Here is a 27,795-nt window from a genome sequence, read left to right as displayed (position 1 = left end):
TGCACTCCGCTACTTTTCAATAGTGTTTTGTATAGCCAGCTATATGGCAGTGTCAGGAGCAGTGAGCCAATCAAGATACAGGAAACCCATCAATGATACTACATCATGTTGACCTTTGACACCACCCACAGAATGGCAGTATGGCTGCGACCTTGAGTGAACAGAAATGCAAAAGAATTTTAAAGCATTGCTTTATGCAACACAGTGACTACGTTTACATGCACATCCAAATCAAGCTGCTGTCGGTAATCGAGCTGAAGGTCCCAGCAGGGTGCCAGAGAAATCCAATCGTACATGCACACAATGAAATCGGGCTATTGTGTGAGGTGCATTGTGCACCCGAGCCACAGGTGGCGCTACACGCCCCATCGTGTTGGTACACTTCCGGTTGTCGTCATGAAGAAGAGCTATTCAAGAGTGTAAACAAAGTTATCAGTTCCGTGTTCTCCATTGCGCGTTTTTCTCCCGTCCATGAATTTTAATATATTCAACTCCTTAAGCTGAATGAGCATGAACTCTGTCTCCTCATTGCTCCAGAAGTGCACGTTTCTGCTTGCCTGTGGCAGTGGGGGCGTGGTCAAGCGCCGGTCTGTGACAGGAGGGCGGAGCCAGGGAAGGTGAGTGGCAGAACGACGGTACACCTGACGGTAATTAACCTGTGTTTGTGTGTCTTCCCAGTAACCGCGCCCTATTTAAGGAGGCAGAGGGGAGAGCTCATCCCAGGACTAGAACACAGCGCGCGCGCGCTTCTCTCAAGAATAAAAGTAGGCTGTTAAACTGAAAAGTCTGACAATAAAAAGCCTATTAGTACCAGAAGCTTTGTCCTGCCGTCCTCTGTGCTCCACCCACACTTCAGAGAGCTCTACATCACCATTTTCTCTTCTTCGTTTGTTCCTCCTGACCTCTTCTGCTGCTCGCTACTACTGTTGTCATGCCGACCGAGGCTGTTGTGTTTCCCGCTTGTGGTCTCGTCACTCGTCACTTCCGGAAGTAGCTCGACAACTAGCTCGATAGGGTATACATGCACAAAGTAGCTCGGCAGAAATCGCATAAACTAGGTCGTGTAGCTCGATTCCGAGAAATCAAGTTCGGTTCAATTTCAGCCGAATTAAGGTGTATACATGGCATTTTGAACTTCGATTTCAGTCGAGCAACGGCAGAAATTCGATTCTCTCTATGTGCATGTAAACGTAGTGAGTGTGACAGTACAGGGTAGCCAAAATGCATTTATGTTAAATGTGTAATATTTTTAGCCTATGTTTATTTTTGACTGCGGGTACCCTTTAAGTCTTTTATAAGTTGTGAGATGGGGCCTCCATGGCTCAGACTTGTTTGTCCAGCACATCCCACAGGTGTTCAATCAAATTGAGATCTGGGGAATTTGGAGACCAAGCCAACACCTTGAACTCTGTCATGTTTCTCAAACCATTCTTGAATATTTTTGCACTGTGGCAGGGTGCATTATTCTGCTGAAAGAGGCCACTGCCCTTAAGGGAATACCATTATTTGATGTTTAGGTAGGTGGTACATGTCAAAGTAACATCCACATGAATGTCAGGACCCAAAGTTTCCCAGCAGAACATTTTCCCAGAGCATTCCACTGCCTCTGCTAGCTTGCTTTCTTCCCATAGTTCATCCTATGACTTTTCTGTTTCCGGTTGAGAATACACTGTGCGCATTTTGGCTGCTGCTTCTCACTGGAGTTTTTTTTATCCCCCCCTTTCTTTTTGTGTTTGTACAATTGAATGTTTGTTCTTTGTTTGAATGTTTTGTCCGCCGGTTGTGGTGTAGCTCCAGACCGAGTTTTGGGCGTCGGTTTCCTTCAGGCCTTGGTCCGCCATAGTCCAAGTCCAAGTATCGCTATGGACTGCAGTGAGCTCGTTGCTCTTTTAACATTGGGGTTGTCTAGCGCTCTGTGCGACGGTGCTTATTCAAGATTCAAGATGTTTATTTGTCATATACACAATAACAGACACAGTGGTTTATTATTGGGTAATGAAATTCTTATTTTGCAACTGCCCGACCAAACTATGCTTACCAATATAAAAAGAAATATATATATATATATATATATATATATATATATATATATATATATATATAATAAAATATAAAGTGCATATGGGATGCAAAATATAAAAGTAGAATGAAAAATGAAGATAACATTTAAAAAAAAAGAAGCAAACAAACAATGTGCAAACATAGAGGTAGAATATACTGTGCAAGGTCTAAAAACAAAAAAGGAGAGGCAAACAAACAATGTGCAAACATAGAGGTAGGTATACTGTGCAATGTCTTGTGCAAAATTGCTAATATAATCTGTAATTGCTAATATAATCCGTATTATGCTTATGTTGCCCGGTGACGTTGCAGTGGCTGTGCAGGTGGTTTGGGACAGATCAGCGCTCTGTGTGGTGGTGCTTCTGTGCTCACTTTATGGATCCATGGTGCGGTGTTCCAAGCAATGTTGCCTGGTGGCATCACGGTGGCTATGCAGGCGGTGTGGGACTTGCTTTCGTGTGCATTTTAGTGGGAGTGTGGGCAACTACACCACTGGAATCACATCCTGACCCTCTTTTGGTGGATTTTTTTTTTTGTAATTGTAAAGCAACCTTGGGTGTGAGAAAGGCAAGATACAAGTTGAAATTATTATTATTATTATTATTATTATTATTATTATTATTATTATTATCCTGGTACCATCTCTAACCCAGGTAAGCAATGCACGCACACACCCAGCTGTCCACATAATGTAAAAGAAAACGTGATTCCTCAGACCAGGCCACCTTCTATTGCTCCATGGTCCAGTTTTAATGCTAATGTATGCATTGTAGGTGCTTACAGCAGTGGACAAGGGTCAGCATGGGCACTCTGACTGGTCTGTGGCTACACAGCAAGCTGCGTTCCACTGGGTGTTCTAACAACTTTCTATCATAGCCAGCAATAACTTTTCCAGCAGTTTGTGGTATGATAACTCTTCTGTGGGATTGGACCATACGAGTTATCCTTTGCTCCCTACACATGTCACTGAACCTTGGTTGTCTATTACCCTGTTGCTGGTTCACTGATTGTCCTTCCTCAGACCACTGTTGGTAGGTACTAACCACTGTGTACTGGGAACACCACACAAGACCTGCTGCTTTGAAGACGCCTTAACCCAGTCATCTAGCCATCACACTTTGGCCCTTTTCAAAGTCCAACCCCCCCTAAACTTTGGCTTGGGACAGTTGTTCAGTTAACCCTCCCTACCCACTCCCCCATCAATAACAAAGCCTTGTGAGGTATGAAAGCTGTTCAGAAGAGAGAAATGCCAGAAATCAGGGCTAGATAGCATCTACTCCTTCACTTTTACAGACTTCTTTAATCAGTCCTTGCAGAAATGCACTGTGCCTTCCTGCTTCAAATGCTCCGCCATCGCCCCAGTTCCGAAAAAGAAGAAAAAAAAATCAAAAATCACTGAACTTAATGACTACAGGCTGGTTGCATTGACCCCTGTGGTCATGAAGGCTTTTGAAACACCTGTCTTTGCTCATATCAAAAAAACTCATTGACCCCTTTCTGGACCCCCTGCAGTTCACATACAGGGCTAACAGGTCATCTGACAACAGTCATACTCGGTATGCATAACATCCTTCAACATCTAGACTGCCAGCAAAGCTATTTTATTATCATTTTTTGCAAAGCTGGGTGGCACAGTAGTGTAGTGGTTAACACTGTCGCCTCACAGCAAGAAGGTTCTGCATTTGAGCCCAGTGGCCGACGGGGGCTTTTCTGTATGGAGTTTGCATGTTCTCCCTGGGTCTGCATGGGTTTCCTCCGGGTGCTCTGGTTTCCCCCACAGCCCAAAGACATGCAGGATAGGTTAACTGGTGGCTCTAAATTGACCATAGGTGTGAATGAGAGTGTGAATGGTTGTTTGTCTCTATGTGTCAGCTCTGCGATGATCTGACGACTTGTCCAGGGTGCCTCTCACTCATAGTCAGCTGGGATAGGCTCCAGCTTGCCCGCGACCTTGCACAGGATAAGTGGTTACAGATAATGGATGGATGGATGTTCCAAAGCTTCTCCACTCAAAGCTCACTCAGTTATCTGTGCTAGAATCTCTGTCTGTGGATTACCAATTTCTTATCAGACAGGAGGCAGTATGTGAAGCTGGGAAAACACAAGTCCCACTCTCTGACCCTCAACACAGGATTACCACAAGGCTGTGTGCTCTAACCCTTCTTTAGTCACTCTGCACAAACTCCACTGCTGAGTTAGTACTTGTTTAATCTATGTCTATCAGAAGTGTATACAGCACAGCAAATTCTTTGTATGCATGCATACTTGGCTAATAAAATTGATTCTGATTCTACAACCCCAAATCAAAGTTAGGATGGTATGTTGCAATTAAAACTGAAAACAGTGATTTGTAAATAATCTTTCTCTTGCATTATACTCAAAATAACACAACAGCACAGTTTGTTTTATGTTTTGCCTCATAAAATTTGTTTGTTTATTACAAAATGAACTCAATTCAATTTTGATTCTTACAACACATTTCAAAAAAAGTTGGGACAATAACGCATTTACCACTTTTGCCCCTTTTCCACCAAAGCAGTTCCAGGGCTGGTTCGGGACCAGTGCTTAGTTTGGAACCGTGTTTTCTGTTTCCACTGACAAAGAACTGGCTCTGGGGCCAGAAAAACCGGTTCCAGGCTAGCACCAACTCTCTGCTGGGCCAGAGGAAAGAACCGCTTACGTCAGCTGGGGGGCGGAGTTGTTAAGACCAACAACAATAACAAGACCGCGAAAGATCGCCATTTTTAAGCGACGAGAAGGAGCAGCTGTACAAATGCGAAGTCATCCATTATTATTATTGTTGTTGCTGCTGCTGCTGCTTCTTCCGTGTTGTTTTTGCTTCGATATTCGCGCCAAGGTTTATGCAAACGTAGCGACGTAACTGATGTATACAGCGACATAATGACATATACAGCGACGTAATGACGTGTCTCCTCTTAGCACCGCGAGCTATGGAAAAGCAAACTGGTTCTCAGCTGGCTCGCGAGTTGAACGAGTTGTGAACCAGCACCAGCGCTGGCCCCGAACCAGCCCTGGAACTGCTTTGGTGGAAAAGGGGTATTTGTAATGTTGCCTTTCCTTTTCACAACACTTAAAAGACATTTAGGGACTTAAAACACCAAGTCATGAAGCATTTCAGGTGTCCTTTTGTCCCATTTTTCCTGTAAACAAGTCTTAAGGTGTGCAACAGTACAGGGTTGTCATATTGTTTAAATCCTACTAAACCATGCTTATCTGCAATAAAATTATCGAGTGCTGTTATAATATAATGCCAAGACCCAGTAAATGCAACAAAGAAGAGTGTAAAATGTCAAAGCAGCCGAAATTAACAGGCTTTGGAGCTCGCAGTGAAACACAGAAGGTGAAAGAAGGCATGGCAGCAGGAGCAGGCCATGCAGTAGGTGAACTCAGCGGAGAGAAAGCGGATGCAATATTGGCCACTATAGGCTCCATGAAAACAGAATTTTCATCAAGAGTCTATGATGTGGAGGCTATAGAAAGTATGAGGAGGGAATTAAGCGAGTGTGCCGAACATGTCTCACAGGCTGAGCTGCGGATATCAAACATGGAGGATGAGGTACAGTGCTCAGCGTAAATGAGTACACCCCCTTTGAAAAGTAACAATATCTCAATGAACACAAACAATTTCCAAAATGTTGACATAACAAAGTTTAATATAACATCTGTTTAACTTTATAACGTGAAAGTAAGGTTAATAATATAACTTAGATTACACATTTTTCAGTTTTACTCAAATTAGGGTGGTGCAGAAATGAGTACACCCCACTGAAAGTCTCTGGAGCAAAGCTAAATTGTAGACTACAGATGTCTAATTTAACAAGAATACAATCACAGGTGAGTCTAATTAGTCATTACACAGATGTCCAGCAGACAGCTGACTATAAAAGGGTGTTACTTAAAGAAAACCCCTTCCCATTTCATGCTGTCACCAATGGTACCACATGGAAGAGAAATGACACAAGACCTGAGAAAGAAAATAATTTCTTTACACCACAAAGGTGAAGGCTACAAGATGATCAGCAAAGCTTTACTTATCAGTCAGAATACTGTAGCAAAAGTGGTACAAAAATTTAAGAAAGATGGAACTGCAACCATCTCGCAGAGACGTCCAGGTCGTCCACGGAAGTTAACACCTCGACAGGAGCGTCTTCTGATGAGAAGAGTTGAAGAAAATCGGCATGCAAGTTCACTGCAGTTATCGAAAGAAGTAGAAAGCCAAACTGGGGTGACTATTTCCCGTGACACAATACGGTGTACACTGCAGAGGAATGGCATGCATGGATGCCATCCACGAAAGAAGCCTCTCCTAAATCCCAGGCACAAAAAAGCCCGCCTAGAGTTTGCCAGGGCCCATGCTGACAAAGATGAAGACTACTGGGACTCTATACTCTGGAGTGATGAGACCAAGATAAATGTTTTTGGAACTGATGGCTTCAAAACTGTATGGCGTCGCAAAGGTGAGGAATACAAAGAAAAATGCCTGGTGCCTACAGTGAAACATGGTGGTGGCAGTGTCCTTATGTGGGGCTGCATGAGTGCTGCTGGTGTCAGAGAGTTGCATTTCATTGATGGCATCATGAATTCACAGATGTATTGCTCTATACTGAAAGAGAATATGCTACCATCACTCCGTGCCCTTGGTCGTCGTGCACTTTTCCAACATGACTAAACACACATCTAAGGCCACTGTTGGATTTCTGAAGAAGAACAGGGTGAAAGTGATTCAGTGGCCAAGTATGTCTCCTGATCTGAACCCAATCGAACACCTATGGGGAATTCTGAAGAGACAAGTTGAGCATCACTCTCCATCCAGCATCCAGTCACTAAAAGAGGTCATTGTTGAAGAATGGAAAAAGATCGATGTTGCAAAATGTCGCCAACTTGTTCATTCCATACCTAGAAGACTTGGTGCTGTCATTAAAAATCATGGAGGCCATACAAAGTACTAGATGTAGTAGTTTTTGTTGTGGGGTGTACTCATTTTTGCACCACCCTAATTTGAGTAAAACTGAAAAATGTGTAATCTAAGTTATATTATTAACCTTACTTTCACATTATAAGTTAAACAGATGTTATATTAAACTTTGTCTTGTCAACATTTTGGAAATTGTGTTCATTGAGATATTGTTTAAAATGTTACTTTTCAAAGGGGGTGTACTCATTTATGCTGAGCACTGTATGTTCCGTGTGTTGATGTTTGTTCTAACATCCAGGTTTATGTTCCTTTATAAGTTTGTTTTTGTACAAGATAATCTAGCTTTTTGTTTTAAATGTCTCAAGGAGTAAATCTTAATTTTATTTTTTGGAACTGCAGAGGTCTGCAACAACTTAGAAAAGTGAAGCAGGTCATGAACATAATAAAAGACAAAGACTCTAAAATTGTTTTCTTACAAGAGACTCATCTTTTAGATGAGGACAATTTAAAAAAAAAAATTAAGAGGAGGTGGCAGGGTAGTGTATTCACAGCATCAGTTTTGTCCCGGGCTAGAGTAGTAATGACTCATATTCATAACACTGTTTCATTTCAGGTGAAAAATATTATTAAAGACAAAATGGGTTGGTATTTAATAGTCCAGGGCACTCTATCAGAGAATCTGAACTTGGTGAATATGTATGGATTGAATATAGATTATTCAAGTTTTTTTGAAGGACTGGTCTTTATCCTCTCAGCATTAGTGGGACAATTTATAATAACAGGAGATTTTAATTCTACTATTCTACATCTGTATTGAGATTGTTCTGTACCTGTGTGTTAGTGTGTACTAAACCCCAGTACAGATAGATCCACAGGTACAGAACAATCTCAATACAGATGTAGAATAGTTATAAATTGTTTTATGAAAGAATTGAAGTTGATGGCTATATGGAGAGAAGTGAACCCACAGGCTCAAACATACTCTTGTTATTCTTCAGTTTTCCAGACATATTCCTGAACTGATTTATTTTTTAATATCCTCAGACCTACAGTACAAGATTCAGAATTGTTTCTATGATGCTATAGTGATCTCAAATCATGCACCATGTTATTTACTATTCATGGATAAAAAATTGACAAAAGACCCTCCTAGATGGCATTTCCAACACAAATGGCTACAAGATAAGTTTTACGAAGTATATAGGAAGGCAGATAGATGAATTCCTTGAATTAAACACAACACAAACATCAGCATGTACAAAGTAGGATGCATTTAAAGCATTTCTTAGGAGACACATTAGTTATATAGGCTCAAAGTCAAAAAAAGACACGAGAGATTACAACTGGAGAATTAAATAAGGAGTCTTCAAGAAAAGGTGTATAAGAGAAGTAACTCATCTCATCTCTCATCTCATTATCTCTAGCCGCTTTATCCTGTTCTACAGGGTCGCAGGCAAGCTGGAGCCTATCCCAGCTGACTACGGGCGAAAGGCGGGGTACACCCTGGACAAGTTGCCAGGTCATCGCAGGGCTGACACATAGACACAGACAACCATTCACACTCACATTCACACCTACGGTCAATTTAGAGTCACCAGTTAACCTAACCTGCATGTCTTTGGACTGTGGGGGAAACCGGAGCACCCGGAGGAAACCCACGCAGACACGGGGAGAACATGCAAACTCCGCACAGAAAGGTCCTCGCCGGCCACGGGGCTCGAACCCGGACCTTCTTGCTGTGAGACGACAGTGCTAACCACCACACCACCGTGCCACCCATGAGAAGTAACTCTCAAATGGAAAATGAGTTACTGATTTTAAGAGCAGAGTATGAAAAATTATCCACTTCCTGAGCTGCCGCTAGTCTTTTAAGACTAAAACATTTTACGGACAGGGTGATAAATCTGATAAGTTATTAGCATGGCAGATCAGACAGTTAGAAACTAAAACACCAATTACAAATGTTCTCTTGAAAGGGAATGTTTTGGTGGATCCCATAGAAATTAATGAAGCCTTTAGAAATTACTACAAAGAATTATATAGCTCAACAAATGAAAGTGATTTGCGAGACACATTTTGTTTGTCTAAAAAATTATACCATGTGTCCCGGCTGAATGGGGAGAGGATCTGGAACTGGAAATGAATGGTGAAGAAATTGGACACGCCATTGACGGTATGAAATCAGGAAGAAGGGCAGGGCCTGATGGTCTTCCAATTGATTTGTATAAAAAAATTTAAGAACAAGCTGATGACACTGCTTTTAGAAATGTTTCAAGAGGCATTTCAGAAGGACAGTCTTCCACCCTCTGTGAATAATGCATGCCAAAGCCAGGTAAACTGCTGAACAAATGTGAGAACATGAGACCCGTAAGTTTGCTTAATTCTGATCTTAAGCAAACTTTTTTTTTGGCAAAACTTTTACAAATAATTTTGCTCAAAATTATTAATAAAGATCAGAATGGATTTATAATGGGAAGGCAGGGTTTCCATAATGTAAGAAGGGTATTAAACATAATTCATTTTCACAGAGGAATGCCAGATATAGCATTCTTATCACTGGATACTGAAAAGGCCTTCGATAGGGTTGAATGGCTTTATCTTTTCAATGTGTTAGAAAGATGTGGGTGTGGGAATAGGTTCATAAAATGGGTTCAGATAATATATAAAAATGCCGCAGCAGAAATCTTGTCAGACAGAAATATTTCAAAACCTATACAAATCAGTAAAGGTTGCCGACAGGGGTGCCGTCTGTCGTCACTACTGTTTACATTAGCAGTTGAACCTCTCGCAATTGCCGGGTTTCAGTCATGTGACTTTTTTTAGTGGTTTTACCCGAAGTGAAAAAGCTGGTGGTCTAAACGACTGCTGTAGTGCAAACAACTAGCGATAACTTATCAAAGTATGCTCGTAATCTAGAAGCCACTGCTCGCTTTAGATATAGTCGGAAGATTGCTATGTGCAATGGAATAGATCTCTACAGTCTGGGAAAGAAGGATTTGTCATATGATCTCGAAAACTACCTTTCAGTCGAGTTCCCCGACATCTCGAATTATGTGGTGTTGCAGACATCCTTCTACACTGCAAAACGGATGAAAGCATGGAAGAGTATGGAGGCTTACAACTTCTTTTTGTATGTGGCTGGGTAAAGGACCTCGGTATCAAGTCGCTGCCAAATGAATCCTGTATTGTTTTTGCCTGTGTAAGTATTTTTTATTTTTTAAAGTTTATCGTTTGCGTCTTTACAATGAAGTGCTGCAAGTTGAAGTGTAAACAAACAACAGTTCGCTTGATTCTCACTTGTGTTCGCTCTTATCTCTCAGGTAAATCATTCACAAAGATAATCAGAAACCCCTTTAAAGACCTGGATCTTAGTTAAACTAGACGGAGAAGTGACCACGGCGCATTGTACTGTAACTGTATGGCTGGATAAGAATTTTGTTGTGACCTTCATGCATGTGGACTTTGTGAGGAGTAAACAAAGAAACAGCTGGGGACTTTAAGTGCTTCGTGACTAAAAAAAAAAAAAGTACTGTAAAATTACGACACATAGCAAGAAAAGTACCTGAAAAACACTAAGGACATAGCTGAGAAGGATATACAAACCTTTCACGAAGTGATCACTGCAAACTCGCATGCTTTGATTCGGCTCCCTTTGATTTCAGTGAGGTTCAAAAGCCACCTTTCTCGGTGTCTTTTTGTGAAATCCTGTGTTCATTCACCCCTTTTTACTATATAGTTCATGGGAAACCTTGAAGAAACTTCAGTTTCACAGTTTGATCAATTCGAACAACCTAAAACAACACAAGCATAAGGCATTTTTCATGCGAGCAATGCACCATACAAACATACAAATGCACCATACAAACTCTTTGTCAGCTGAGCTTTGGTAGACCACCAGCTAAAGTTTTGAATAACTAATGAGGCGGATGTGACATCACGTGAAACCCAGCAATCATGATACGTTTGCACATGTAGTTCAGGGGAATAACAGTGGGATTGAGAGAACATAGAATTGCCCTTTATGCAGATGACATTTTATTTGTCTCCAATCTAAGAAAATCAATTCCAGCCCTATTACAACTAATAGAAATATTTGGCAATGTGTCTGGATATAAGGTAAATAATAATAAATCCTCTGTATTACTACTTAATGCAAATGAAAGAACAAATCCGATTCCTGGAGTAATCCAATTTAATGTTGTAGAACTTGGGAGTTCAGATTCTGCCCATATTGGAACATGTTGTTAATGTTAATTATGAACCCTTGATGAGGGAAATTAACAAGTCCATTGACAGATGGACGTCATTACCAGTGTCTGTGATGGGAAGAATTAATAACTTAAAAATGAATGTATTATCAAAATTGCTTTATTTATTTCAAAACATTCCTTTGCCACCTCCTTCAGATTTGTTTTCAAAAATGAAGAAAACATCTGTTGGATTTATATGGAACAACAGGGAGGGCAAAACTTGTACCCTGTCCACACTAGGGATTTTGTACCGATACGATACTACTTTCGTGCCGCAACACCTGTCCATACTAGCAACTATACCGGTACTGTAGTGGTAAAACTGTCGGTACGAAACCCACAAATATATGGGTTTCGTACCGGTACAGTATCGGTACTGTAGCGCTTTGCTGTAGTGTGGACAGATGAAGCGGTTCTGTATCGATACAAATATAATGCGCATGCGCAATGAACCATTCCTACTTCTTCCGGGTTATTCATACAATACAATACGCACGTGCTTTCCAGCTGTAAATAAAACATCAAAATGGCTCAAAACAACCGTGGAGCTACATGGAGCAAAGTTGAAGTTATGTGTTTGTTGGAGCTTTGGGGAGACAAGCGATGCCAGGAACAGGAGATTCGTTTTCTTTGTTTCTTTCTCAACTGCCTCGCGCATTTTATACGATTCGACTGAATAAATGACCACCAGAAATACAGACTGTACATTGACAACAAAAAGCACACACACGTTGTTTCATCTGCCATTTTCTCGGAAGGAAGTTACTCGGTAACCACGGAAACATTTTGCGCACGCGCATTTCAACTACCGTGAAAGAAAACCGCAAACATTTCTCGCTAGTGTGGACAGATGCACTAAACTGTACCAGTATACTTTGTATCGATACAGTTATATCACTATCGTACTGGTATATATGTGAACACAGCTTTAGATTGTCACTGCTATACCTACCATTTGATTGAGGAGGTTTAAAGTATCCAGATGTAACGTGGTACTATTGGGCAACACAGCTGAGATCTATTATGTTTTACTTTTCGACAAATGACTCTCCTCATTGGACTGAGATGGATCTCACAATCTTAAATCACCTCTTCCCCTATACTTATACTCGGACATGATGAGAATTAGGAAAACAAACAAAAAATCCAATTGTAAAGCATATGATAAAGATATGGTACAATGTAAAAGAGTATCTAAAAGAACCAAATTCACTATCTCAGTTTAGTCTTGTATGGGGTAATCAGTTTTTTGTACCAGGAAGAGCAGATACAGTATTTAAAATATGGAACTCTAAGGGACTTAAAATGGTCAATGATCTTTATGTGCCAGATTCAAATATTATGATGTCTTTTGAAGACCTAAGGTCTAAATTTAGCCTTGATAGGAAGCACTTTTTTAAATACTTACAGCTTAGAAGCTTTGTTAAAGTAAATAAAAAAATAATGTACTTTCCAAACCCCTTCTCTCTTCTTTGGAAGAAATGGTAAAGACGGACTGCTTTCGAAGGGGTATTATATCAAAGTTTTACAGTCTACTGATATCTTACACATCAGAAAACTTGAAATATAAATTGAGCGCCTGGAAAGAAAGCCTTCAGCTGAATATATCAGAGGATGATTGGAAAGCAGCCTGTACCAAAGCTCACACTGAATTTATCAATACATGCCTTAAATTAACCCAGTACAAATGGCTAATGCGGACTTGACACCAACAGAATTGAATAAATACAACAAAATCATACCAGATATATGCACAAAATGTACAGAATCCAAAAGGAATATGTTCTCAATGTATGTGGAAAAAAAAAAAAATTCTGGGAAGAGGTAAGAGCGGTCATTGAAAAAATTATCTCAAAACAAATTTTATTGGATCCCAAACTTTTCCTGTTGGGTTTACATCCAGGAAAACATAGTAAAAAAATGAGCAAGCATTTATAGATCTCAGCTTTGATTAATGCAAAAAAAAGTATTGAGGCGTTATGGAAATCAAGTTGCAGACCAAGTATCAAACAATGGATAAAACAAATGTCAACTTTACCATTAGAAAGGATAGTCAAAGTCCCTCTCATGCCAGAATTTGGTCTTCCCAGGCAGTCTCCTGTCCCAACCAACTCTTTAAAGCGTATGGGTGCGGCGCCGATCTGTTTCGATAGCCTAGGCCTCTCGCCTATACAGCTAGGGTTACAGTGGGGGGTTAGTCATCTGGTAACCGCAAGAGTTTGACTTCCCCACTCGCATCTGTATTGCAGTGTGCCTTGCCAGATGGCAGTAGGTACCATTTTTATGATGGTCTTTAGTATGACCCAACCGCGAGTGGACACACTAACCACTAGGCCAACTCGTGGTATATTAGAAAGGATAACTTGCATATTAAAGGGTAAACAGTTGACATTTGAGGGCATATGGACCCCCCCTTCATTAATTATGTTAAGGATTTAAATTTAACAGATGAAGAGAATGAATGATTGATTTTTGTGTGGGGGGTGTGGACAGGAATACTGCAGTTCTGAGCTTATATAACTTATTTTCTTATTTTTATTTTCTTCTAAATGTTTGTTTATTGGAAATTTATCTCATTTGATATAGATTACCATGTGTTAGAATGCACATTTGACATGGATTACCATGCATTAGAATAAGGAGCTTGTTGTTGTTGTTGTTTCTGTTCGTTCTGCTTATGGTAATGCAGCTACTTTATACTAATATATGATCTGAAGATTTGCAGTTGTATTGTGTATGAAAATTTCAATTTAAAAAAAACTGTGGGGAGAAAAAACTTTCTACCCCCCTGTTGAGGGGGACAGGCACCCTCTCCTTCCACAGCCATGCCTTTGTAATGGGTATAGAATGTGGTTTTGCATTGTTTTCTTGAAATATCCTTGGAAAAAGATGTCGTCTTGAAGGCAGTATATGTTGCTCCAAAATCTCATTGTACTTTTCTGCATTAATTCTGCCATCACAGAAGTGTAAAATACCTTTGTCAAGGGCACTGACACAGCCCCATACCATGACAGACCCTGACATTTGGACTTGTTGCTGAGAAGTCTGGCTGTTTCTTTCATCTTTGGTCTGGAGCACATGGCGTCTAGTTTTTCTTTTAAAAAAAAAAGCCTCGAATACTGATTTCTCTGACCACACGCTGCATACGGAAAGCCACCAGTAGTGTGGATGCCCCCACGGACCCCTCAAACAATCTCTTCACCCTCCTGCCATCTGGAAAAAGGTACCAAAGCATTCAGGCTTTCATAGCCAGGCTCTGTAACAGCTTCTTTCCACATGCAATAGGACTTCTCAACTCTGAGGAACTGGACTAATACACACAGACTGATTACACCACTCCCACTGCAGTCTTTGCACAGTGAGCGATAATGCACAATCACTTTTTACAGTGTTTACAATGCTTCTCTCATACACAGTGTCAACATTTATTTTTGTTTACATATGCTACCTCAAATTTCCGCACATTATCAGGGACTGGTACTGGTTGGCACTGTACTGTCTGTGCTAGTTGTTGTTTTTGCACTGTTCTTGTTGTTTGCACATTGTTGTCGATGTCTGCACTTTGTGTGTAGTTTATTGTCTGCAATGTCTGAACACACTGCACTCATGCACTTTATTATTTGTAGATTTGTAGTCCTGTGATGTTTAATGTAGCACCATGGTCCTGAAGAAACGTTTCATTTTAACTGTGTATTGTACCAACTGTATATGGTTAAAATGACAATAAGAGAGCCTTGACCGTGACAATGCACGTTTTCACTGTGTGATGGTCCATCCCAGATGTCTCTGAGCCCAGGGACCACAACAGTGCTTCTGGACACATTTAAAATAAGGCTTCCTTTTAATGCTGATCCTCTCCTGCTTGGACCACTACAATTCTCTTGTTGCTGGACTTCCAGCATATGCCATCAGACTCCTGCAGCTCATCCAGAATGCTGCAGCCTGCCTGGTCGACAACCTCCCTCATTCCTCCCATGTTGCCCCTCTTCTTACTGCCCTTCACTGGCTACCTGTCACAGCTCGCATCAAATTTAAGACATTGTGGCTAGCTTACCAGGCAGTCAAGAGGTTAGATCCAGCATACCTCCAGAGACTGATCTTGACCCTACACCCCAGCCAGATCCCTATGTTCTGCTGCTACTGATCACCTGACTCCTCCTCCTCTCTGCTCCTGCCCAGCCAGCTCAAGGCTGCTGTCTATCCTGGTTCCCTACTGGTGGAGCCAGTCTCTTCCCATTGAGATCAGAACTGCCGACTCCCTGACCACCTTCAAGCACAGACCCACCTCTTCAGGCTGCACCTTTCCCTTGCTTCCCTGCCCACTGTGTAATTGCATAGCGGTCTTGATCAACCCAGGCTGTGTACTGTCCAGCCTGGTGATGAAGACTTGGGGTTAGCTGTTGGGGTTTTATTTTTCTCTATTTAGTTGTACTTTGTCAGCTTATTTGTATGGTTGGCTTGTTTTCCTTGACTGTGGAGTTGTTATTTCAACAGAATATTACACTTGGTGTTATTCTGCCACTTGTTCAGTTGGCACTAGAACTTTTCTATTTAGAAGTATCTAGAAGTTCAGCACTTCTTGTACCTGACTTTTGCACTTGTACATCGCTTTGGACCAGAGTGTCTGCTAAATCTCTGTAATGTAACTCCATATTGTAGTGCTTGACAAAGGTATGGCAAAGTAATCCTGAGCTCATGTGGTTATATCAGCTATTGATGAATGCCTGTGCTTGATGCAGTGCCATCTGAGGGACCAGAGATCACGGGTGTTTAGCTTAGGCTTAGCAATCAAGTTATGCCACAGAGTCTCAGTTCGATTGAGGTCTGGGCTTTGACTCGGCCATTCCAAGACATTTAAATGTTTTCCCTTTAAACCACTCCAGTGTCGCTTTAGCAGTATGTTTAAGGTCATTGTCCTGCTGGAACTTGAACCTTTGTCCCAGTCTCAAACCTCTGGCCGACTCAAACAGATTTTCCTCCAGAATTGCCCTGTATTTTAGTGCCATTCATCTTTCCTTAAAGGAACAGTCCACCGTACTTCCATAATGAAATATGCTCTTATCTGAATTGAGACGAGCTGCTCCGTACCTATCCGAGCTTTGCGCGACCTCCCAGTCAGTCAGACGCGCTGTCACTCCTGTTAGCAATGTAGCTAGGCTCAGTATGGCCAATGGTATTTTTTGGGGCTGTAGTTAGATGCGACCAAACTCTTCCGCGTTTTTCCTGTTTACATAGGTTTATATGACCAGTGATATGAAACAAGTTCAGTTACACAAATTGAAACGTAGCGATTTTCTATGCTATGGAAAGTCCGCACTATAATGACAGGCGTACTAACACCTTCTGCGCGCTTCGGCAGCGCATTGATACGGAGCTCAGATATCAATGCGCTGTCGAAGCGCGCAGAAGGTGTTAGTACGCCTGTCATTATAGTGCGGACTTTCCAAAAACGCGGAAGAGTTTGGTCGCATCTAACTACAGCCCCAAAAAATACCATTGGCCATACTGAGCCTAGCTACATTGCTAACAGGAGTGACAGCGCGTCTGACTGACTGGGAGGTCGCGCAAAGCTCGGATAGGTACGGAGCAGCTCGTCTCAATTCAGATAAGAGCATATTTCATTATGGAAGTACGGTGGACTGTTCCTTTAAGTCCTGACCAGCTTTCCTTTCTCAGGAAAGCTTTCACAGTGTTTACCATGGGTGGCACGGTGGTGTAGTGGTTAGCACTGTCGCCTCACAGCAAGAAGGTTACGGGTTCGAGCCCCGTGGCCAGTGAGGGCCTTTCTGTGTGGAGTTTGCATGTTCTCCCCGTGTCTGCGTGGGTTTCCTCCAGGTGCTCCGGTTTCCCCCACAATCCAAAGATGTGCAGTTAGGTTGACGTGGGGCGGCCTTGGGCTGAGGTGCCCTTGAGCAAGGTACCTGACCCCTGACTGCTCCCCGGGCGCTCTGGTGTGGCTGCCCACTGCTCTGAGTGTGTGCATGTGTTCACTACTTCAGATGGGTTAAATGCAGAGGATGAATTTCACTGTGCTTGAAGTGTGCATGTGGTGAATAAAGGTTTCTTCTTCTTCTCAGGGTGTTGGGTTTGCGCCACACATGGCATTTCCCATGATGGCCAGAAAGTTAAATTTTAGTCTCATTTGACCAGAGAATCTTCTTCCATGTTGTGACAGTTCGTGTAGGTGGGTGGAGCACAGAAGGACGGCAGGCCAGAACTGAGTTCACAAAACTCTTTTATTTAGCTTTTCAGCTTCTATATTCACTCTCTCACACACTCAGACACACGCACACACATCAGTCGTCTGGTTGGGGAGAGAGCTCCCTCTGCTCTCGCTCTCTCTCCTTAAATAGGGCACGGTCACTGGGGAAGACACACAAACACATTAATTAATGTCAGGTGTAGTGATTCTGCCACTTACCTTCCCTGACTCCGCCCTCCGGTCACAGACCAATGCTTGACCACGCCCCTGCTGCCACACATGTGTTTGGGGAGTCTGCCACATGCTGTTGGGCAAACGCCAAATGTGTTTGCTTAAGCAATGACTTTTTTCTGGCCACTCTTCCATAAAGCCCCACTCTGTGGAGTGTACGGTTTGAAGTGGTCCTATGGACAGATACTCCCATCTCTGCTGTGGATCTTTGCAGCTCCTTCAGTGTTATCTTTGGTGTCTTTGTTGCATCTCTGATTAATGCCCTCCTTGCCCAGTCTGTGAGTTTTGGTGGGCGGCCTTCTCTTGTCAGGTTTGTAGTGGTACCATATTCTTTCCATTTTGCTATAATGTATTTAATGGTGCTCCATGGGATATTCAAAGTTTAGGATATTTTTTTATAACCCAACCCTGACCTATACTCCTTTACAACTTTGTCTCTGACCTGTTTGGAGTGCTCCTTGGTTTTCATGTTGCTTGCTTAGTAGTGCTGCAGAGTCAGGGTCCTTCCAGAACAGGTTGATTTTTACAGACATCATGTGACAGATCATGTGACTCTTTGTTTGTACATAGGTGGATTTTGATCAACTAATGATGTGACTTATGAAGTGAATTGGTTGGACCAGCTCTTATTTAGGGGTTTCTTACGAAAGGGTGTGAATACCTTTTGTATACTTCAAATTTTTGTTTTTTCATCTTAATTATTGCTTGTGTCATAATAAAACAACAATTTGCATCTTTTAAAGTTGTAGGCATGTTGTGTAAATCAAACGGTGCTAACCCTCCAAAAATCCATTTTAATTCCAGCCTGTAATGCAACAAAACAGGACAAACATCAAGGGGGATGAATACTTTTGCAAGACACTGTATGCACTGTAAAATTCAAATCCCTTCATATGTTTTGTTGAGGAACATTGTTTTTTAACATTTCAATTTTCTCACACATTTGCTGACAAACTGGAAATCCTTGGCCCATCTTTGCTCCTCAAAGTCTAGCACTGTGTCCCAAATCACTCACTATATAGTGAGTTTGACATTTTGTAGTGCTGTCTGAATTTATAGTGAGAATTATTACACCCTATATGGTGGACTCCTAGTATTCCACGGTGCACCGTGAAAAGTAGTGTACAGCCAATGATCACTAACCAAGCAAAGTATACCATCATGCATTGCGGTCGTGCTGAAAGAAAAGCCGTTAAAGCTGTTTCATATGGACCATTAAGTATTTTAGATGGAGTATAGCAGTAGTTTTTCTTTATGACGATGGGCATGAGACAAATTTATAAGTTGTGGCATGAAAATGGCAATAATATTGTAGTGTCTTGGGGGTGAATGGATGGAGGAAGAAACGCATTATAAACGGACATTCAAGTACAATTAAAAATAGTAAGAGAATAGAAAATAAGCTAAAGCAGAATACGACAGATAAAATACAAGAATAAAAGTTACAGTGCAAAGTGAGGAATTTGATCAAAAGCCTCAAATTTGATTTAATAAAAGGCAGTGGCAAAGAAGAAAGTATTCAGCCTTGATTTAAAAGAACTGAAGGATGCAGCAGACACAAAGTACTCTGGATTTATTAATGTGGGAAACATGCTCAGTATAATATTTATTTATCACAAAAATACATGCATGTATTTATATTATTTTGAAAACCCACCAGCCGACTGATCTGGCACGTTTTAATTGTGCGACAATGACATACATAACATCATGGCGGCAGAGTAGTGTCCGAAATCGTTTTTTCATTTTGCCAATGAGTTCATTATATAGTCCCCTATATAGAATTCCCTAGATAGTGAGTAGGGAGCAGTGAATGAGTGATTTCGGACACAGCTTAGGCCAATCACCTGTTGACATCAACCGTTTCAAATCATGTCATTATTTAATTGTTTTACCTCATTCCTAGCCCTTAATTGCCCCATCCCAACTTTTTTTGGAATGTATTGCAGGCCTAAAACACGGGAATGGATGTGTATTAACAAATGAACTCAGGCTGACCGGACAAAACATGAAATATCTTGGGTTCATACTGTCTGCAATGAAATACGAGACAAAGTAAATTGAGATCACTGTTTTGTTTTTTGTTTTTCAGTGTTTTTTTGGGCGGTTTCCATAATGTCCCAACTTTTTCTGATTTGGAGGTTGTAATATAGCAACTAACCAAATTCAATTGAAGAAAAATTCTAAATATTTTAAGGAAAAAAAAAAACAAAGAAATAACTTAAAATAACTTGTGTAGTGATTAGCACTGTCGCCTCACAGCAAGAAGGTTTCTGGGTTCGAGGCCAGCGGGGGCCTTTCAGTGTGGAGTTTGCATGTTCTCCCCGTGCCTGCTTGGGTTTCCTCCGGGTGCTCTGGTTTCCCCCACAGTTCAAAGACATGCAGTTAGGTTAACATGGGATGGCCTTAGGCTGAGGTGCTCTTGAGCGAGGCACCTAACCCCCAACTGCTCCCCAGACACTGTTAGCATGGCTGCCCACTGCTCTGGGTATGTGTGTGCGCTCATCGCTCACGTGTGTGCGCATCTGTGTGTTCACTGCTTCAGATGGATTAAATGCAGAAAGGAATTTCACAAGTGTACATGTAATGAATAAAGTTCTTCTTCAAATAAGTGTGCACACCCTTTTATAATAGCACATGTGACTGTACTCAGAATTAAGCATTCACCTTAAACTCCTGTTCAAATGTAATCATACATTTGTCAGTGAAGTGAGTGTGATTAATCTGAAATAATGATTCGCTATTTCTGTAGGATTTTCATCCAACGTGTGAAGCCATGGGCTGCAAAGAGCTTACAAAGCATGTACAGGATCTCATTCTCAAAAGGTGTCAATTCGGAGAGAGGTACAAAATAATTTTTAAAAAAATTCGATCTGCCATGTAACACCATGAAAACCTTCATCAACAAGCGGGAAAATGGGGCACCAAACTGGATGTCTCTCCAATATTGACAAAAGAATAAAAGATAGATATCAGGGAGGCTGCCAAAGGACCTACAGGATAACATTAAATGAGCTGCAATATTTTCTGGCAAGTACTATTTACTCCCTGCATGGGACAATAGTCTCTTGTTTTCTGCACATATCTGAACTATGGGGTAGGTGACGAGATAAACATTTCTCATAAAACAAACAAAAACAAAATAATGCCTACACTTTTATAAGCCATGTGGCAAAGTGTGATATGGTCTGATACCATCAAGAGAGACTTTTTGGCATAATTCTAAAAGATATATTTGACTCAAAAACAATACAACTCATCACCCAAAGAACATCCTTCTGGCAGGGGAGCATTGTGATGGCAGCATCATGCTATGGGGCTTCTTCTCTTATGCTGATACTTGAGTTCTAGTCAAGCGAGAGTGGATCATGGACAGCTCCACATATTATATTTTGACACAAAACCTACAGACATCTGTTAGAAGATGAAAAATGTCACTGTCTAGCAAGATAACGAACCAAAGCACAAATCCAACCAACTAACGAATGGCTTCAAAAGAAGATGATCAGTGTTTTGGAATGGTCCAATAAGAGCCCAGATCTACTGTAAATTATTTTGAAAACCTATGGAATGACTTGAAGGGGGCTGTGTACAGGAGATTCCTTAACAATTTGTTAGATCTGGAGTGATTTTTTTTAAGGAAGAGTGGAATAAAATTGCCAAATCAAGATGTGCCAAGTTGGTAGGCTCTTACCAAAAAAGACAGAGTGCTGTATTACAATCTTTCAGTTACGTTCATTATGTCATATATTAAATATAGTTAGTTTTTTCTTTTTTATCAGACATCTAGTTTTTCGGTTTGTTTACCTGACATGTTTCGACGTACGACTGTCGTCTTCCTCAGAGTGTCACCGGATGTTATTGGTGACGCATCTTTTATCAGCTGATGTTTCCGAAGGCGTGGCCTTCCTGTCTGGTTTGACAGGTCGGTCACGTCTTCTACTGTCTGTTCGTCCCCTGCAAGATGGCACTCCAGGTATGGGAGAGCATGTATGCTCCCTCATCCTGGTTGATGGTCCTCGGACTTCGCTTACGACAAATCCAAAAACTGGACAGACTCATCGCACAGAAAAAGAAGGCAGAACCGGAGCACGCACACATCAACGAAAAATGGATTCATAACATATCAAGGTACAAACTCTCACAAGCAGAACGCAGTATATTAGCAAAAGGACTCAACTACGCTGTCACACCGAACAACATACCACACGATGAATTCATTCTGGCAACTGAATTAGCATGTGAGAAAATACAGGATCAGGGACAAAAAGCAGCACTAAGAAACGCAATAGTTGGTATATTGAAAATGGCCAAACCACCACCCAGTAACATCACAAAACAGGAAGCTAAAGCTATGAAAACATGAGCAAAAAATAATGACATCACAATTCTCCCAGGAGATAAAGGCAGGACAACAGTTATTATGGACACTGATGAATATGAACAGAAAATGATTGAATTACTCAGTGACAACGCATTTGAGATATTAAGAAAAGACCCAACCGAAGACAAGAAAAAGAAACTTAAAGCACTACTCAAACCGCTACCCGATGAAAATAAAATAGATAAACAGGCATACAATCATTTAGTACCCACAGCCAACGTCATCCCCAGGATTTACGGCACACCAAAGATACACAAACCAGGAACACCATTACGCCCCATAGTAGATAGCATTGGTTCAGTGGCATACAACCTATCAAAAGCACTCACCGAAATAATTAAACCATTACTAGGACTCACAGACCAACACTGCAAAAACTCAAAACAACTGGCAGAAGAACTAAAAAACATCAAAATGCAGCAAGACGAAGTTTTCATATCACACGACGTCATATCTCTTTTCACCAGAACACCCACGGAAGCCACCATACAGGTAGTACAAGAAAAATTAAAAACAGATAGGACGCTCAAGAAACACACAAACCTCACTGTACAAGACATCACTCAGCTCCTTCAATTTATCGCCACATCCACATACTTTCAGTTCAGGAATACAATTTACAGACAAAAGGAAGGTTTTGCCATGGGAGACCCACTATCAGCCATCATGTGCGGCTTTTTCATGGAAGATCTGGAGCAGAAAGCACTCACTACAATACCAGCAGAATACAGGCCAACACTCTGGAAACGTTACATGGATGACATACTGGAAAAAGTGAAGAGGGGACACACTCAACAACTTACCGACCATCTCAACACCATAGACAATACCAGTAATATAAAATTCACACATGAAGAGGAAACGGAGCAGTCAATAACATTTTTGGACTTAAAAATACATCACACAGAAGATGGGGACATCAAAATAAAAGTACACAGGAAACCCACACACAGACCAATATTTAAACTGGACTTCTGAACACCCCATAATGCACAAAATATCAGTAGTCAGAACATTACATGAACGCGCAGCAATAATTACAGATCCACAGGACAAAGAACAGGAAGAACAACATATACAACACGCACTGAAGGCATGTCAATATCCACAATGGGCAATATCAAAAGGGGCGGAACAGGTTAAGAAAAATAAAACACAGAAGAAAGAGAAAAAAACAAACAAGAAAACAGGGGAGTAGTGACATTACCATACATCAGGGGAATAACGGAACGCATTCAAAGAGCAATGAGGAAACACAACATTAACACACCTGTCAAACCATACACAACTCTCCATCAGATCCTGGTTCATCCCAAAGACAGAATACATCCGGAAAACAAATGCAACACCATATATGAGATTCCATGCCAATTATGCAATAAAACTTACATCGGGGAGACAGGAAGGAGTTTCAACACAAGGAAAAATGAACATAAGAAAGAGTGCGAAAAGGAGACAGCTACAAGACAAACCCGAACAATAAAAGAAAAGGCACAACAGGAAAATTATAAGTCAGCCATAACATATCACTGCAAAAGGGAAAATCATATTATGGACTGGGGGAATGCCAGAGTCATCCGCACAGAAGATAATAAACATCAGCGCTGGATCAGGGAGGCCATGGATGGTAAGCGAAGTCCGAGGACCATCAACTGGGATGAGGGAGCATACATGCTCTCCCATACCTGGAGTGCCATCTTGCAGGGGACAAACAGACAGTAGAAGACGTGACCGACCTGTCAAACCAGACAGGAAGGCCACGCCTTCGGAAACATCAGCTGATAAAAGATGCGTCACCAATAACATCCGGTGACACTCTGAGGAAGACGACAGTCGTACGTCGAAACATGTCAGGTAAACAAACCTAAAAACTAGATGTCTGATAAAAAAGAAAAAAACTAACTATGCTGTATTACAAGCAAAAGGTGCTTTAACACAGTGGAAATCAAAGGAAAACCTCATCTCATCTCATTATCTCTAGCCGCTTTATCCTTCTACAGGGTCGCAGGCAAGCTGGAGCCTATCCCAGCTGACTACGGGTGAAAGGCGGGGTACACCCTGGACAAATCGCCAGGTCATCACAGGGCTGACACATAGACACAGACAACCATTCACACTCACATTCACACCTACGGTCAATTTAGAGTCACCAGTTAACTTAACCTGCATGTCTTTGGACAGTGGGGGAAACCGGAGCACCCGGAGGAAACCCACACGGACACAGGGAGAACATGCAAACTCCACACAGAAAGGCCCTCGCCGACCACGGGGCTCGAACCCAGACCTTCTTGCTGTGAGGCGGCAGCGCTAACCACTACACCACCGTGCCGCCCCAAAGGAAAACCTGCGGGTGTGATTTCATGTTGATAAGTGTCTTAGTTAGAATGGCGTGATTGGATACATATGTTGATTCATTTAGTTGGAGTGCAGGATAGTCACTTAGCCTTAATCCATGTTACCTTCTTATGTTCTCATATTTTGGTCAAGTTTATTTGTATAGCACTTTTAACAATAAACATTGTCGCAAAGCAGCTTTACAGAATTTGAACGACTTAAAACATGAGCTAATTTTATCCCTAATCTATCCCCAATGAGCAAGCCTGTGGCGACGGTGGCAAGGAAAAACTCCCTCTTTTGTATTCTCCCAAAGTATGTATAGAGCTTATAATGCCTCTTGGTCTCCTCTGCATGGTATCATTGGAGCGCAGGTTTTTGTCCCCCCCCAATTGATTTGTGCCAAGAATATCTCCGGTCATGTCAAAAGCAGCAGGTAAAACAAGATCCTCTGTAACTGCATGGGTCTGAATTTTAAAATGTGGTGATTAAGTTTGTACAATGTGTGAAATGATTGTTCCTGAATAGTGCACACATTTTTGATAATATTTTGAGAAAATGTCCAGATCCTGTTGATTTCTTGGAGGGAAAAAAAAACTCAACTGGCTTGTCTTTGTGGCTTGATTGTTTTGTTTCTAAATAGCAATGGTCTGAAGTGTTCCTGAGCCCATACAATGACTTCCACTACAGACACGTCTGCTTTTAATGCAGTGTCGCCTGAAGATCACAGGCATCCAATGTCAGTTTTCAGCCTCGTCTCTTGCATACAGAGATTTCTCCAGATTCTCTGAATCTTTTAATATTATGTACCATAGATGATGTGATCCCCAAATTCTTTGCACTTTTGCATTGAGGAACGTTATTCTTAAATTGTTGCACTGTTTGCTCACGCAGTCTTTCACAGAGCAGTGAACCCCTCCCCATCTTTACTTCTGAGATACTCCGCCTTTCTTAGATGCTCTTTTTATACCCAATCATGTTAAACTTACCTCAATCATATACCCAAACTGACCTGTTGCCAATTCACCACATTTAGGTTTTTTTTTTTAGTATTACACAACTTTTTCAGACTTTTGTTGCCCCTGTCCCAACTTTTCTGAAACGTGTTGCTGACATCAAATTCAAAATGAGCATATATTTTTCAAAAAACAACAAAATTTCAGTTTCAACATTTGATATGCTGTCTTTGTACTATTTTCAATGAAATATAGGGCATCCATGATTTGCAAATCTTCACATTCTGTTTTTATTTGTTTTATACAGCGTCCCAACTTTTTTTGGAATTGGGGTTGTAAATGTAACATTGGTATTTGTTTATCTGTTCCAGTTGCAACAGTTGCAGTGCTATAATGTGGCCTCAGTAAAATATAATCTGCACAGCTGAGGCCAAGTTTACATTAGACCGTATCTGTCTCGTTTTCTTCGCGGATGCACTGTCCGTTTACATTAAAACGCCGGGAAACGGGAATCCGCCAGGGTCCACGTATTCAATCCAGATCGTGTCTGATCCGGTGCTGTGTAAACATTGAGAATACGCGGATACGCTGTGCTGAGCTCTAGTTGGCGTCGTCATTGGACAACGTCACTGTGACATCCACCTTCCTGATTCGCTGGCGTTGGTCATGTGATGCGACTGCTGAAAAACGGCGCGGACTTCCGCCTTGTATCACCTTTCATTAAAGAGTATAAAAGTATGAAAATACTGCAAATACTGATGCAAATACTGCCCATTGTGTAGTTATGATTGTCTTTAGGCTTGCCATCCTTCCACTTGCAAGTGGTAAGTGACGCACATGCCCGACATGCACTGAGATCACACACACAGCGGCTCAGTCCCAAATCACTGCTCGTGCACTCCACTCGCGCGCTCTGTGAGCTGCGCAGGGCCGGAGTGCGCACCCTCCAGAGGGCACTCGCTGTTCAGGGCGGAGTGATTTGGAGCGCAGGATGCCTGCGGAGCCGAGCGTATCCGTGTATTGGTGTTGCTGTGTGCACGCGAATCGTGTATTGGCGTTGCTGTGTGCACACTAATCGTTTTAAAAACGTTAATCTGATGATCCGCTGATACGGTCTAATGTAAACCCCACCTGAGATAAGATTGGTTCTCTATGACTTGTCTGCACCATTCTGCAATGTTCTTAATCATAGACTATGATAGGTAGGGTGGGTGAGAGTTTGGGTGAGGTAATTAAATAGAGGAAGAGATGATTTGTTGCAATTTGACAGAAGGTCTTTTGGGTACTGGGTACTTAGGGATTTTTTTTATCCCCCCCACCCACCCCTTTCTCTCATCAATGTCATCACCAACACACCAAATAATTTCAGAAATTTTTACAAACCAATTAAAAATCTCATGATAGAATAAAGTTTGGTTATTTAATTTGTAGCCCAACTAGATTCTAGTATCTCTTATACCTACTTCATCTGTATGTAAACAGTCATTACTGCAAAAAAAAAAAAAGTGTCTCTGAAAGGAACTGGAACAAACACTAATGCCTGTACCTACTGTAGGCGTGACGGCCTGGGAAAACCTTTCACATAGTGAAAATTAAAGCCTTGTTATCAGCACAAGTCCAAAGGAAAAAAATTGTATTTAAAGATTTCCAGGCCAAGTCCACTGAATATCAACAAACTCTTTGCCTAAAAGCAACTATTTATTGATTTCATTTGCACTTAATTTAATATGTAAAAAAAAAGACAGAATGATCATGAAAATGTTCTCAGATTTTAATTGTTTACAGAAAGTCTTTTCACAAGTTTAAAAGAGAGGAATAATATTTATTTTATATTAAAAGGGCAAAGAACATTTTATAGATTTTTAGAAATCATTATAATCACTCAGTAAACTATTTCAACAGTCCTTAATAACTAATAGTCTTTTCTGTACTATCTCAGTTGGAATTAACTTGATTATCCTGATTTAATATTATGTTGAGCTTACTGGCATGCAAATGTTCCACCTACTGCTATATTTGTAGCCTGCCTTTCAGGAAAACATTCTATTAGTCTTTTTTTTTTTTCAAAGAATTATAAGTTTATGATGAGAAATGTTTAATCACTTGGATCGTCAGCATTATCCACATCAGGGTTAATGTTGTCACTTTGATCCTCAACATTATTCACATCAGGGCTAACCCTAACCTTAGTTTTATCTCCTGAGGTAAAAGTTGCAGAATTTAAATTTGAACCTCATCATCTCTTGTCTCGATTGATTTGCTTTTTACTTTGGTGCTCAAATAATCATTCATTTTTTTCATGAATTTTGTTCTGGTTTGGCACATTTGTTAAACTGGCCCTTTACCCAATACAGGCATCCCAACTCTCCCAGAAGTTACGCAAGTCTCCCGCATATTGATAGCGGCTCCCTGACTCCCGCAAATTAGATACGATATCCCGA

At 41.2% G+C, this 27,795-nt stretch overlaps 1 protein-coding gene across 3 annotated transcripts in view; it reads left to right on the top strand.

Annotated features, from left to right (window-relative positions):
* Positions 1 to 27,795, top strand: part of glis2b (GLIS family zinc finger 2b) — a 212,069-nt gene that overhangs the window by 116,799 nt on the left and 67,475 nt on the right. Inside the window, exon 1 of one of the 3 annotated variants that reach the window (XM_060901422.1) lies at positions 20,493 to 20,524. The exons of the other annotated variants lie outside the window; for them this stretch is intronic. The gene's annotated coding sequence lies outside the window, so the exon portion shown is untranslated. Of the gene's footprint in view, positions 1 to 20,492; positions 20,525 to 27,795 lie in introns of those variants that run through there. 3 annotated transcript variants of the gene reach the window in all.

The sequence above is a fragment of the Neoarius graeffei genome, chromosome 20 (assembly GCF_027579695.1).
Source record: "Neoarius graeffei isolate fNeoGra1 chromosome 20, fNeoGra1.pri, whole genome shotgun sequence".
Lineage (NCBI taxonomy): Eukaryota > Metazoa > Chordata > Actinopteri > Siluriformes > Ariidae > Neoarius > Neoarius graeffei.
Note: the sequence above shows the minus strand (reverse complement) of the source record. Positions and strands in the feature narration are given on the sequence as shown.